The following is a 15,102-nucleotide window of genomic DNA, read 5'->3' as shown; positions in this document are numbered from 1 at the left end:
TCCTGCTCAGCCCTAAGCTTAACCCTCCACCCTCCACCCAGTGAGGAGACAAACCACCAAAGCCCCAAACAATAAAGACAGACAGGGAGAACTTAAACTGCACCGCGCCGCATACACACAGGACTATACAGTAATGTGAGCAGGGCACAACAAAACATAAATATGGGAAGGCGAGAAGGTAACAATGGATCATACGACACCAGATATGAATCTCTCTCTCTCTCCAACACCTCCACTCCAGACCGGAACCACTTGGTATGACACACAAGCTATAATCGGCGACGCCCATAGGCCAGCACGACTATTTAAAGACCGTGGGCGTGACCAAACATCCAACCTGATCTCCAGCTAGATTAACCCCCGATAGCCTGAGAAACTCAAGCCGGCGCCACTAAGGCTATAGTGGACGGAGGTGGAACTACCTCTGCCTGCCGGACGCTGTGGTGTGAATAGCGTCCGACATGACAATTCCTCACCCTGATCCTCCTTCATCCCACCATGCCGAGTGCCCAGAGACAACCGATTCCACACTTGGACACTCCATTGAGCTGTTCACTTTTCCATTTGTAGATTCGGGCCTCTTGTCCGGTCTACATGAAGTGGGACAAGAGGACATCGCATGTAGCGATTCCCAAATATTTGAGCAGCCACGGTCACACAAAGGTGACGGAGGGAACGTGTCACAAGAGGTGGATGATGATGAGACACAATTACCAGAAAGTCAGGAGGAGGACCAGGGTGTGGAAGTGGAGGACGAGGTGGTGGATGATATAGTAACTGACCCAAGCTTGCAGGAGGCCATGCAGAGGGAGGACAGCAGCACACAGGGGGTGGGAGACATAGCACCCTAAGAGGCAGGAAGAAGCAGTGTTCCCCATAACACCAACACGACGGAAGTTGCCAGTTCAACGGTTAGGTCTGCCCCAAAAAGTCCATTTGCACCACCTGCCAGGCCAGCATCAGCAGGGGTAGCAAAACTACCAGTCTGACCACCACCAGCATGATAAGGCACTTGGCAGCAAAACACCCAACTTTGTTGGCCGAAACCCAGGGTCCAAGCACAGCGTCTACGGGTGACAACTCTGCTTCTTCCGCTGCTGTGCAGGTAAGCCAATCCCCTGTCCATGATGGATACAAAGATGCCTTCTGCCCTGCACCTGTCATTGCTGCACACAGTCAAATAGCACCAACAGCAAGCATGTCCACATCCTTGTCCCAGCGCAGCGTTCAGTTGTCCATACCCCAGTCCTTGGAATGCAAGTGCAAATACTCAGCCAATGTCCCATAGGCCACACTACTAAATTCACATATTTTGCGACTGCTTGCGATGGAAATGTTGCCTTTTAGGTTTATGGAGACAGAAGCTTTCCGCAACTTAATGGCGGCAGCCTTCCCTCAGTACTCGGGACCCAGCCACTACTATTTCTCCTGGTGTGCCGTCCCCGCATTACAGAAGCATGTGTCCCACAACATTAGCCATTCCCTCAACAATGCAGTTACTGGGAAAGTCCACCTAACCACGGACATGTGGACAAGTGCTTGTGGGCAGGGATGGTACATCTCGCTGATGGCACACTGGGTTAACATAGTGGAAGCCGGGACCCAGTCAGACCTTGGGATGGAACACGTCCTCCCGAAGCCGAGGATTGCGGGCCCTAGGTTAATCAGGGTTGCCCCCACAGTCTACAGCTCCTGCACTTCATCGTCCTCCTCTTCAGCATCCATCTCCAAAATGACCACATCAGTCACAAGCTGGAAGCACTGCAACACTGCCTCAGCTAAGCGCGAACAGGCTGTGCTGAAGCTAATATGCTTAGGTGACAAACCACACAATGCTGACAAGTTGTGGACAAGTCTGAAAAAGCAGGCAGATCTGTGGCTGACACCACTGAACCTACAGCCAGGAATGGTCATGTGTGACAATGGCAGGAACCTGGTGGCGGCTCTAAGGCGAGGCGAGCTCACACACGTACCATGCTTGGCCCATGTGCTTAACCTCGTGGTTCATCGGTTTTTAAAAACCTACCTGGAGCTGCCAGATCTGCTTGTCAAAGTATGCTGTGTGCCCATTTTAGAAAATCAGCTACAGCATCCGCCACCCTTGCCATGCTTCAGCAGCAATTGCAGCTTCCAGCTCACTGACTGGTGTGTGATGTCCCCACACGTTGTAACTCTACACTGCAGATGTTGGAAAGGATTTGTGAGCAGAAGAGAGCAGTTGTTGACTACCAGCATCAACAAGGCCATCGGTACTCAGTTCAGACTCCACACATAAAACCTCAGTACTGAACATGGATGTTAGACATATGTACCTTCCTCCAAAACTTTGAGGACTCCACCAAGATGGTAAGCGGCAATGATGCCATAATTAGCATGACAATCCCGCTTCTCTGTGTTCTGAAATGCTCTCTGCTCACAATCAAAAAGGATGCATTGCAGGAGGAGCACGATGAGATGGAGCAAGGGACCATACAGGGTAATTACACACAGCCCAGCCTCATCTCATCCCAACGTGGATTGGGTGACAATGAGGAAGAGGAGGAGGATGAGGAAGAACAGGAGCTAGTTTCATGTGCTATAGACGGTACAACCTGCACAACTGTCATACTGTCTGTTCAGCGTGGATGGCCTGAGGACAGAGAGGAGGAGGAGGAGAGCATGGTCAGTCATCCTTTTGGTGAGGACACGAAAGTCTTGCCTGTTAGGCTACTTTCACACATCAGTTTTTTGCCGTCAGGCAGGATCCGGCTTTTTTTAGAAAAAACGGATCCGGCATAAATTTTGGAGAACTGTAGAAACGGATCCGTTTTTTTGCTGGATCCGTCTCTGTTCCTGGGGGCTGGCCAATTGGATCTGAGCATGCGCAGACTTAAAAAAACCGGATCCGGTGGCTGGATCCGTCTTTTTCTGGATCCGGCGCATTCCGGCGCCCATAGACTTTCATTGTAGCAAAAAGCTGGAAGCGCCGGATCCGGCGCTTCCGGCTTTTTCGCCGGAGACAAAAAACGTTACAGTAGCCGTTTTTTCCAGACGCCGGAATGAGACAAGTTGCCGGATACGGCAAAAAACGGATGAAACGCAATGCCATCCGGCACGATCCGGCGCTAATGCAAGTCAATGGGGAAAAACCGGATCCGGCATTGCATTTTGCCGGATCCGGTTTTACAAAAAAAAGCCGGATCGCGCCTGAAGGCAAAAAACTGATGTGTGAAAGAGGCCTTAGAAGTCTGGCACACATGGCTGAGTTTATGTTACGCTGCCTTTCCCGTGACCAACATGTTCTGAAAAATTTGGGTGACAGTCATTACTGGTTGGTGACTCTTCTAGACCCACGCTACAAGAAGAACTTTCTTTCTCTTATTCCTGAGGCAGAAAGGTCTACTAAAAAGGTAATGTACCAAAGGGCCCTTGTGGTGGAATTATTAAAAAAATTCCCATCAGAAAACTCTGGTGGAAGAAGTCACAGTTCTTTGGACAACCAAGGAGTACAGGCGAGAGAAACACAACTCAAATCCAGCAAAGACAGGGAAACACTGGCAAAGTTCTGGGAGAGTTTTCTTAGACCATGCCATTGCACAAGCCCTGAGATGCGGGGTACTCTCTCAAAGAGTGCAACATTTTGTAAAATGCTGAGGGAGTACCTTGCTGACCGTACCAACATCCCTCCATGCCTTATAATTATTGGCTATCCCAGCTGGACACATGGCTTGAACTGTCTCTCTACGCCTTGGAGGTCCTGGCCTGCCCTGCCCTGCCACTAGCGTTTTGTCATGGTGGGTTTTTAGTGCAGCTGGTCGAATTATAACTGATAAGCACATCTACCTGGCAACTGAAAATGCTGACAGGCTGACTCTTATAAAAATGAATAAAGGGTGGATTTGGCCAGACTTCTCAACACCGCCAAATGATAGCAGCGTAACATAAACTAAAATCCAGTGTCTTTTTTGGAAGGTGTATTCCCATGCAACTCTTCACCCCCATACATGGGTATATGCTTCCTGATTTTGGCTATTTGCTGTTGTCCTCCTCCTTCTCCTCATTCTCATCTTCCACCACCATATCACCAGGGTGATTTTTGTAAAGGGTATTGTAGTGCAGCGGTGTCCACGCTGCGCAGTGATGAGGCAGTGACTCAAGCAAGTTTGAAAACAAAACGCATTTAATGTCCAGAAAAAGAAAAACTTACACAGTGCACAGCATGCTGTATCCTCTGGGTCGCAGCCAGGAATATCAAATAGAGTCCACGACCGGCTGTCATGAGCAATGGTGCCACCGTATATGCTGAGGGTGACAGACCTTTTGGCCCCACTTAGCCCTGTGTTTCCTCACACAGGGAGTGCTCCGCAGAGTCACTGCTCTGTCTGCCAGCAAGCTCAAAACTGACACACCCCAAACCCTTGGCAGGATTTTTTCCCCTCTCTCCTAGAGTCTGTGGCCATGGGCCACTGGTAAGATCCAGGCTGGAGGGAACGGACCGGATCCCACTAACTTCCTGCAGTCTGTTTCAAAAATAAAGGTCCATACCTGGTCTTCCTTAACAAGCTCCTTGGTCAAAAACAACTTGCCCAGGTTCAAACTTACTTTAAGGCTATGTGCACACGTATGCAGGAAATTTCTGCATAAAAACCGGATTCCTTCCCAGACACTGCACGTTTTTTTCTGCTCATTTTTGCGCAAAAAACGCGTGGTTTTTATGCATTTTTTTGCGCTGTTCCAGACACATTGAAATAGCCAGAAATGTGGAAAAATCTGCGAAATTAATGAGCAAGCTGCGTTTTTTACCACGAAGCGTTTTTTTCACGGTAAAAAACGCATCTATATGCATCTATATTGGCAAATCCGTTAAAAAAATGCTACGTGTGAACACAGCCTTATTCTGCCTTGTGACTCACAGGCATTCTGCTGTGACCACAAGGCACTCCAGCGGATCTAACATACTTCTGAATGCATCCTGGGGTAAACATAGCGACCCTTGCATATGACTCCGGTCACTGCCTCACAGTGTTTATGTTGCCCGTACAAAAAATGGTTATACAGTATGTTCATGTATAGCCCCCCGCTTAGTGCATGGGCAGTATAAGTATAGGAGACCCAATCTTTTATAATGGGAACATTTTTTACGAGGCCCTCTTCCACGGGGCATTGGAGTGGCTCAAAATTTTGGGCAGCCCTTGCATTCACTTCAAAGGCAAACACTATGGGAGACCCACTTCATCACAATGGGAACATTTTTTCATGAGGCCCCCCTTCACATCTCTTCAAAGGGGCATTGGAGTGGCTCCAATTTTTTGGCAGCCCTTGCATGCACTGCATAGGCAAACAGTATGAGAGAACCAATTCCTAATAATGGGAACATTGTTTTCAGGAGGCACTGCTGTACGTCTCTTCAAAGGGGTATTGGGGTGCATCTAAATTTTGGCCAAGCCTTGCATTCACTGCTTTGGCAAACAGTATGGGAGAACCAATTCCTAATAATGGGAACACTGTTTTCAGGAGGCCCTGCTGTACATCTCTTCAAAGGGGTATTCGCGTGTGTCTAAATTTGTGCCAGTGTCAAGTATAGCGTGGCACTACCACAAGGTGCACAAGTAGGTTACCCAGACCCAAGTGAATAATAATAAAGTAACTTGGCACTCAACTGAATTGTCCTTTTTAAGTCAAATTTTTATTTATGTGCAGTCCTACAAAAAGACATTTCGGCCTACACTTGGCCTTCGTCAGTCCAACTGCTGTCTATATAGTATGAACAAATGTATGTCCACGAGCAAAATAATTTTTTTGTAAGTTCCTGCTTCCAAATATGGTGTAGGCATATAGCAGGCTTCCAGCTACGCTTAAGGTGGTTCCCAGTGGTGGGATTCAAATTTTTAACAACAGGTTCTGTGTTTGTGTGTAGGAAAGCCACACCCATTTTAAGCCACACCCATTTTAAGCCACACCCATTTACACACACCTTTTCCTCAAATATATACAGGTAGGGGGCGCAGTCAAACAGTTGAAAAAAATAAATAAATTGGAATGAGATCAGAACAGTGCACAGGTCCCCAAAAGGCAGCACAGGTCCCCAATAGGCAGCACAGGTCCCCAATAGGCAGCACAGGTCCCCAATAGGCAGCATTGGTCCCCAATAGGCAGCATTGGTCCCTATAGGCAGCACAGGTCCCCAAAAGGCAGCATTGTTCCCTATAGGCAGCACACATCTCCAATAGGCAGCATTGTTCCCTATAGGCAGCACACGTCTCCAATAGGCAGCACAGGTCTCCAATAGGCAGCACAGGTCCCAAATAGGCAGCACAGGTCCCAAATAGGCAGCATTGTTCCCAATTGGCAGCACTGGTCCCCAATAGGCAGCACTGGTCCCCAATAGGCAGCATTGTTCTCTATAGGCAGCACAGGTCCCCAATAGGCAGCACAGGTCCCCAATAGGCAGGCACAGGTCCCCAATAGGAAGGCACAGGTCCCCAATAGGCAGCATTGTTCCCTATAAGGCAGCACAGGTCCCCAATAGGCAGGCACAGGTCCCCAATAGGCAGGCACAGGTCCCCAATAGGCAGGCACAGGTCCCTAAAAGGCAGCACAGGTCCCCAATAGGCAGCACAGGTCCCCAATAGGCAGGTACAGGTCCCTAATAGGCAGAACAGGTCCCCAATAGGCAGCATTGGTCCCCAATAGGCAGCATTGGTCCCTATAGGCAGCACAGGTCCCCAAAAGGCAGCATTGTTCCCTATAGGCAGCACACGTCTCCAATAGGCAGCATTGTTCCCTATAGGCAGCACACGTCTCCAATAGGCAGCACAGGTCTCCAATAGGCAGCACAGGTCCCAAATAGGCACAATAGGTCCCAAATAGGCAGCACAGGTCCCAAATAGGCAGCATTGTTCCCAATTGGCAGCACTGGTCCCCAATAGGCAGCACTGGTCCCCAATAGGCAGCATTGTTCTCTATAGGCAGCACAGGTCCCCAATAGGCAGCATAGGTCCCCAATAGGCAGGCACAGGTCCCCAATAGGCAGGCACAGGTCCCCAATAGGCAGGCACAGGTCCCCAATAGGCAGCATTGTTCCCTATAAGGCAGCACAGGTCCCCAATAGGCAGGCACAGGTCCCCAATAGGCAGGCACAGGTCCCCAATAGGCAGCATTGTTCCCTATAAGGCAGCACAGGTCCCCAATAGGCAGGCACAGGTCCCCAATAGGCAGGCACAGGTCCCCAATAGGCAGGCACAGATCCCTAATAGGCAGCACAGGTCCCCAATAGGCAGCACAGGTCCCCAATAGGCAGGTACAGGTCCCTAATAGGCAGCACAGGTCCCCAATAGGCAGCATTGGTCCCCAATAGGCAGCATTGGTCCCTATAGGCAGCACAGGTCCCCAAAAGGCAGCATTGTTCCCCATAGGCAGCACACGTCTCCAATAGGCAGCATTGTTCCCTATAGGCAGCACACGTCTCCAATAGGCAGCACAGGTCTGCAATAGGCAGCACAGGTCCCAAATAGGCACAATAGGTCCCAAATAGGCAGCACAGGTCCCAAATAGGCAGCATTGTTCCCAATTGGCAGCACTGGTCCCCAATAGGCAGCACTGGTCCCCAATAGGCAGCATTGTTCTCTATAGGCAGCACAGGTCCCCAATAGGCAGCACAGGTCCCCAATAGGCAGGCACAGGTCCCCAATAGGCAGGCACAGGTCCCCAATAGGCAGCATTGTTCCCTATAAGGCAGCACAGGTCCCCAATAGGCAGGCACAGGTCCCCAATAGGCAGGCACAGGTCCCCAATAGGCAGGCACAGGTCCCTAATAGGCAGCACAGGTCCCCAATAGGCAGCACAGGTCCCCAATAGGCAGGTACAGGTCCCTAATAGGCAGCACAGGTCCCCAATAGGCAGCATTGTTCCCTACAAGGCAGGCACAGGTCCCCAATAGGCAGGCACAGGTCCCCATTATGTAGGCACACTGCACAGGTCCCTAGTAGGCAGCACAGCACACACAGGCCCCCAATAGGCAGCAGCAATGCACATACAGAATATCAAAACAACTGACCTGGTGTTGGCCTGTGTTTTGTACCATACACACACAGACTAGTGTCCTCCAGGGGCTGAGGGCAGGCTCAGGCAGCTCACTGGGCAGCGGCGGTAGTAACTCCTCCAGCGAGCTCCTCCAGATTTACCCGCCAATAACAGCCGCACGCACTGCATCTGCCTCAGCACCAGAAATGAATCAGTGCGCACTGTGCGCGCCACCGCCGCCGCTGGGGTGTGCTGTGTCATGCTCTGTCTGTCCAGGACTCAGCAGCAGACAGAGCACGACATCACGTGACTCATGTGCCTGTGCGTTGTATCAATGCGCCAGCCCGCGCCGTGCGGTATCCGCTCCAGTGCTGCAGAGGCTGAGCAAGATAGTCCTCCTCTCCTCCGCCTCCCTCCTTGCCTGCAGGACCGGATCGCGGCTCTGGATCTCCCCGGTTCGAGGAACCGGCTGCTTTTTTAACAACCGGTTCCACCGAACCGGGGAGAACCCGCTGAATCCCACCCCTGGAGGTTCCCCCTGGATTGCTGAAGCAATTTGCCTGTGGAAGATGTCTGTACTGAGACCGGTGTAAAAATATACCTGTAGAAAATGTCTGTACTGAGACTGGTAGCAAAAGGCCCGTATGGGGCATATAATAGTAGCTTGCAGGTGTGCAGGTGAGACCGGCAGCCTAAGGCTAATATGGTGGTACAGCGGAGAGCGGTGGTCCTGCAGTGGTGGCATGGCAGTGAGCAGTGGTCCTGTGGTGGTGGCATATGGCGGCCACCATTCTACTTTGGGGTCCGGCTTCTCTGCACAGGCACAGTTGGAGGAAGCCGAGATCTCGATCCGTGCCTGCCTCTACATGCAGGCGCAAATGGAGCTCACGGCCAGCCTCGATGAGGTCACCGTTGGTCAATGATGTTAGGCTCACAGCAGTTCATTCACCAGTGGTTTTCAGCCGGGACGGTCGCATCTTAGCACCATCCAGGTTGAAAACTGTTTATTCCCCAGGCATGGATTACGGCATGGGGCAGAATGACGGACAGGTATGGTATAATGTTGCTTTTTTTATTTTACTTTTATTACAGAAGAACGAGGGCTTCAGTGTAATTAGGCATTTAAATAAAAATGGAAAACTGTGCTTAGTCTTATTTGAAATAAAGGACTTTATTCCTGCTGTCTTTATTTACCATACAACTATAGGAATAGTAATGGTTAGATCTTATAGATGCCTCTCCATTACTAAGTGTTGTGGGCTTGATGTCACCTGACAATACAAAGGTGACATCAACCCCACAAATATGAACCCCACTTGCCACCGCTACAAGGCAAGTGGAAAAAGATGGGCAAAGCGCTAATTGGCGCATCTAATAGATGTGCATTTTCTGGTCAGCTGTGGGCTGCTATTTTTAGGCTGGGTGGGCCTATATCAATTATCAATGACCCCTTACCAGCCTGAGAATACCAGCCTCCAGATGTGAGCTTTAGCAAGGCTGGCTGTTAAAAATGGGGGGACCCCACATCGTTTTTTAAAATTATTTATTTAAATACCTTAATTTAAAAAAAACAGTGTTGGGATCTCTCTATTCTTGATAAACAACCTTGCTGAAGCTGACAGCTGAGGGTTGCAGCCCCCAGCTGTGAGTTTTGCCTGGCTTGTTGTAGAAAATACGGGTGAATCCACATCCGGTTTTTCATTAATTTACGGTATTTAGTTATATCGCAGGCGGTGGGTGAGGAATACCCCATCATCCGCTCCTGCTGTCACTGTTATTAGCGGCAGCCGGTGTAGGTTGATGGGAGTAAGGCTGTGGGCCCACGTAGCGTTTTAAAACGCTCACTAAAAACCGGACTCCTTCCCAGAAATCGCGTGGTTTTTTCCGCGATTATGATCGCGATTTTGCCGCGATTTTCGCGTGCGATATTCAAGCACTTTCCAAGCGATTTGAAGCATCGCTTGGAAAGTGATTGACAGGTTGGTCACACTCGTCAAACATAGTGTTTGACAAGTGTGACCAGGTTTTTACTATTGAGGCCGCCTATGCGGCCTCAATAGTAAAAGATAGGATGTTAAAATGCTAAAAAAAATAAAAAAAATCGGGGTATATTTACCTTCTGGCGTCCCGCGCTACATTCCCGGGCCTCAGCGTTCTCAGTAATGCCTTGCGAGACCTGTAATGACGTAGTCTCGCGTTGCTATAGTGATCTCGCGAGACCGCTAGAGTCACGCGAGACTACGTCATTACAGGGCCTTGCTGCAAGGCATTACTGGGAACGCTGAGGCCGGGAATGCAGCGCGGGACATCGGAAGGTAAATATACCCCGATTTTTTATTCTTTTTTTTACAGGGGTATGGTACCCAGGGCCAGGAGGACAGTCTCCTCTCCTCCACACCGTGGGTACCAACCACACATGAGACGCTTAACTTCGCGCATGATGGGCATAGCCACATGTGGGAAGTAAGCGATTCTCATGCATTCCTATGGGTGCGGAATCGCAGCAATTCTTTGCGATTCCGCACAAAAGAATGAGCATGCTGTGATTTTTTCCGCGATGCGATTCCGCCGCGGAAAAAAGCGCAGCATTAGCACAGCATGTGCGGAATGCCATAGGAATGCATGAGGGGCGTTCTGTACACGATTTTTAAGCATTTTCGCGCTGAAAATCGCGGCAAAAACGCTTAAAAATCGCTACGTGGGCACATAGCCTAATAATCCAAAAAGTCCCCACCTGCTGTCATTGTTCTGACTTGAATATAACTCTCATCATTCTTCTCTGCTTGCGCCGATCGCTGGAAGAGCAGGGAAGAATGATGAGAGCCATCTTCAGCACCCAGCGCCGGGGAATAGCGCTTACTGTAGCGCTTCTTCCCCGGAGCCGATGCGTGTCACACAGATGACATCCATGCGTGTTCTCTGTGTGCACGTGTGCAGGACGTTTTGCCGCCCGTGCTAATGGTAAAAAACTGACATATCTACCTGTGGGGCACATGGACACACGGTCCGAGGAAGTACATTGACATGGGCACAGGCCCATTCATTTGAATGGGTCTACGTGTGTCAGTGTCTCCGGTATGTGTGAAAACTGTCACCACACGTCCCAGAGGCACTGACGTGTGAAAGAGGCCTAAAACTGAGGAGGGAGAGAAGAGCGATTCTCCTCCTCCTCTGCAGGGATGGATAGTGATTGGTGGAGGAATCTGTTGCTGAGCTGCCTCCCTGCACACTATTTAATGTTGCAACTACGGTACTCACAAGTCCAAGAGCCTTTTCAGAAAGTTGAGCATAAGCAAACAACCCCATCATCCTTCAGAATATACTGTATCAATGGGTATATTCTGAGGGATGAAGGGGGTTCTAGCCATATTTAATGTAAATATACACTGCAATGTAGTGTCCTAAGTGTTTATTGCAAATGTGACTACCACCTCCCTCATCTTTCAGAATACATCCATGTATACAGTAAGTAAGTGGGTGTATTCCTGAGGATAAGGGGTTGGTAGTCACAATATACGGTACTGCAGGCACTGTACTGTAATTCACAGATCCCCCATAATCGAGCGTCATCCACAGATAATATTTTTGTATTTCATTAAAGGTTTTTGCACACTATTTGGCTCAAAATATATATTTTTTTAATTTCCTATCTAAAATCTTGGTGTATCTTATAATCAGGTGCGTCTTATAAAGCGAAAAAAACGGTAGTTAAGGGAGGAAAAAAAAAAGAGTGTGCCGCTTCTCTAACCTCTCCACACCCTTCTCCCCTCATTAAACATGTCCCCACGTCCCCTCCGCTCATCATACAGCACCAATATCCTAGCCAAAGTAATAAAAGCATTAATGGAAACGCGATGAGTTACCAAACTGTGACTGAAAGTTGCCAACTTTGCGTACCGAATTTGAGATTGGCAAACTTTTTCCGAACAAGTTCTCTCATCTCTAGTGATGAAGCAGACTTATTAGTATTCTTGAGTAGTTTTATACAGCAACTCATACATACAGTAAATGAAAGAATTAAGATAAGGCTCAGATTTCATATTGTTGTTCTGTACATTAGACTCACAGACTTGGAAAATATAAACCAAATGTGTAAGTCAAGTTGTATCTGACTTAAAGTAAAATATTTGATCATACCACTAATTAATTTTTGTGTTATACTGTGTGGTATTGTTTTATTTGTCCTTGCAGGGCCCCTTCATATTGAAAATTGTAACTATATGTCACCTAAATGTCAATTACAAGGACACTTTATTGCTGCATGCTGGGTTAATGGGAGCCTATGGATGCATTCGGCATAAAGGCAATACATACAACAAACATAAACCAAATCTAAATGTGATTAAATCCTTAATCTGCTGACCTGGAGATAAGAACATGTGGTTTCTCTGCTTTACTATACACATAAAAACTGCAAACAGACATTTCATGTCAGGTGACTGGATCTAATGATTAATGTAAATAATGATGTGTGTTGTACCTTATAAGCAAACAGAAAAAAGATATGAATGGTTAACTGATCTGCATCTTTTCCATTTTTTCATTTCTTTATATCGTACAATAACAAATAAAGATATAATACTACTGTGAGCACTCACTGAGCTGCCATCCTTGTCCTTCCTCCCACTGTAACTCCATATGCTTGACATACTGTATGATGTTTCATTCAAAGCACACACAAGAAATAATTATACTTTGTGATAGGGCAGAACATACTAGAAAGTGGGAAGCTTGAGGATATTCATCACAAGAAACGCTCGGTCTAAACAACATACATCTCAGTAAACATTGGAGCTGGAGAATATGCATCACGGGCAGTGGCGGAATTAGATTCCATTGGGTCCAGGTGCAAAATTTGGACCTGGGATTCTACTACTTGTTGGTCAGATATATCGCACCTTGTAGTGTTCTAGATCCTTTAAAGACATATGTGTTCGCTCCCCATGTAATAATGTCCGCTATTCTGGGTACTACTTTCCTGGGACCCTTAGGCTGTGTGCCCACGTAGCGATTTTTAAGCGTTTTTGCGGCGATTTTCGGCGCAAAAACGCAGCGAAAACGTTTAAAAATTGTGTACAGAACGCCCCCATGCATTCCTATGGCATTCCGCACATGCTGTGCTAATGCTGTGCTTTTTTCCCTGGCGGAATCGCATCGCGGAAAAAATCGCAGCATGCTCATTCTTTTGTGCGGAATCGCAAAGAATTGCCGCGATTCCGCACCCATAGGAATGCATGAGAACCGCTTACTTCCCACATGTGGCTATGCCCACCATGCGCGAAGTTAAGCGTCTCATGTGTGGTTGGTACCCACGGTGTGGAGGAGAGGAGACTGTCCTCCAGGCCCTGGGTACCATACCCCTGTAAAAAAAGAATAAAAAATAAAAATTCGGGGTATATTTACCTTCCGGCGTCCCGCGCTGCATTCCCGGCCTAAGCGTTCCCAGTAATGCCTTGCGGCACGGTCCAGTGATGACGTAGTCTCGCATGACTCTAGCGGTCTCGCGAGATCGCTATAGCAACGCGAGACTACGTCATCACAGGTCTCGCAAGGCATTACTGGGAACGCTGTGGCCCGGGAATGCAGCGCGGGACGCCGGAAGGTAAATATACCCCGATTTTTTTTAATTTTTTTTAGCATTTTAACATTCTATCTTTTACTATTGATGCCGCATAGGCGGCCTCAATAGTAAAAACCTGGTCACACTTGTCAAACACTATGTTTGACGAGTGTGACCAACCTGTCAATCACTTTCCAAGCGATGCTTCAAATCGCTTGGAAAGTGCTTGAATATCGCACACGAAAATCACGGCAAAATCGCGATCATAATCGTGGTAAAATCGAGGTGAAATCGCGTGGAAAAAAACGCGCGATTTCTGGGAAGGAGTCCGGTTTTTGGTGTGCGTTTTAACACGCACCGTGGGCACATAGCCTTACAGTAAAAATTTTCCAGTCCTGGAACCTTCCAGCCCCACATCATGAGCCCCATGCTACAATATCTCCCCCCATCCTGGGCCCCTTTCTTTGATAATGTTCCTCATCCTGGTATAATGTCCCCATTCTGGTTTAATGTAATGCATTCTGGTATAATGTCCCCCATCCTAGTAAAATCCACCCCAGACTGCGGAGACCCGTGTGTCGTAAACAGTGCCTTCACCCCTCCCACCAATCCCGAAATGACAATGCAAACAGGCCTAGATGGGTTGAAACAGGTCGGTCACAGTTTATTAATTTAATAAATGGGGAGGGGCAATTACATTTCGCAACGTGCTCACAGCCGGGAGCCCAGTCTGCGACGGACAGGCGGGCAGCCAATGAGCGGTTAGGAAACTTTTGCCCCTCCCTCAAATTCCGCTGTGACTGCTTCCAAGGGGATCAGCCGGGGAGAATGAGGAAGGTGCTGACCCCAGACCCGGATTTAACCCTTGTGGGTGTGGCTGGACGCCCCTTCCTCTTCCTTCCTGTTGGTCAGCTGGGCGTCTCGCTTAAAACATCGCCTGGGGGGAGTAGTGGGAAGAGGGAATTGGCACTACACGGTGTTTCCTATTAACTTTGCCATAGGGGCTCCGCAGTCCGAGGACCATTCCCTATGCGGTACTGTGCCTGTCATCCTAGTATATTGCCCCCATTCTGGATTAATGTCAACTTTCAGGTGTATTGCCCTGTCACCCTCAGGATGAACTTTGAAGCATGGCTTAATTATAAATTTGAAAGCAAACTAAAGCTATCACTCTAAGACACACCACCTGACCCTGAAGACCCTCAATGTGATTTTCCTGCTGACATTTCTGCTGACATTTCATCTCAGGTTATGGTTTCTAAAAGAATCAGTGCCTATTAGTGATGAGCGAGTATACTCGTTTGTGTCGACGCAGCTGCATGATTTGCGGCTGCTGGACAGCCTGAATACATGTTGGGAATGCCTGTTTGTTAAGGAATCCCCACATGTATTCAGACTGTCTAGAAGCTGCAAATCATGCAGCTAATTCGACACAAACTAAATCTCCGAGCACGCCAAAATACTCAGAGGACACCCGAGCATGCTCAGGGAAACCCGAGCAACGAGTATACTTGCTCATCTCTAGTGCCTATATTACTTTG

Source organism: Dendrobates tinctorius, unplaced genomic scaffold, assembly GCF_039654945.1.
Source record: "Dendrobates tinctorius isolate UK_male_01 unplaced genomic scaffold, ASM3965494v1 ptg000028l, whole genome shotgun sequence".
NCBI lineage: Eukaryota > Metazoa > Chordata > Amphibia > Anura > Dendrobatidae > Dendrobates > Dendrobates tinctorius.
Note: the sequence above shows the minus strand (reverse complement) of the source record.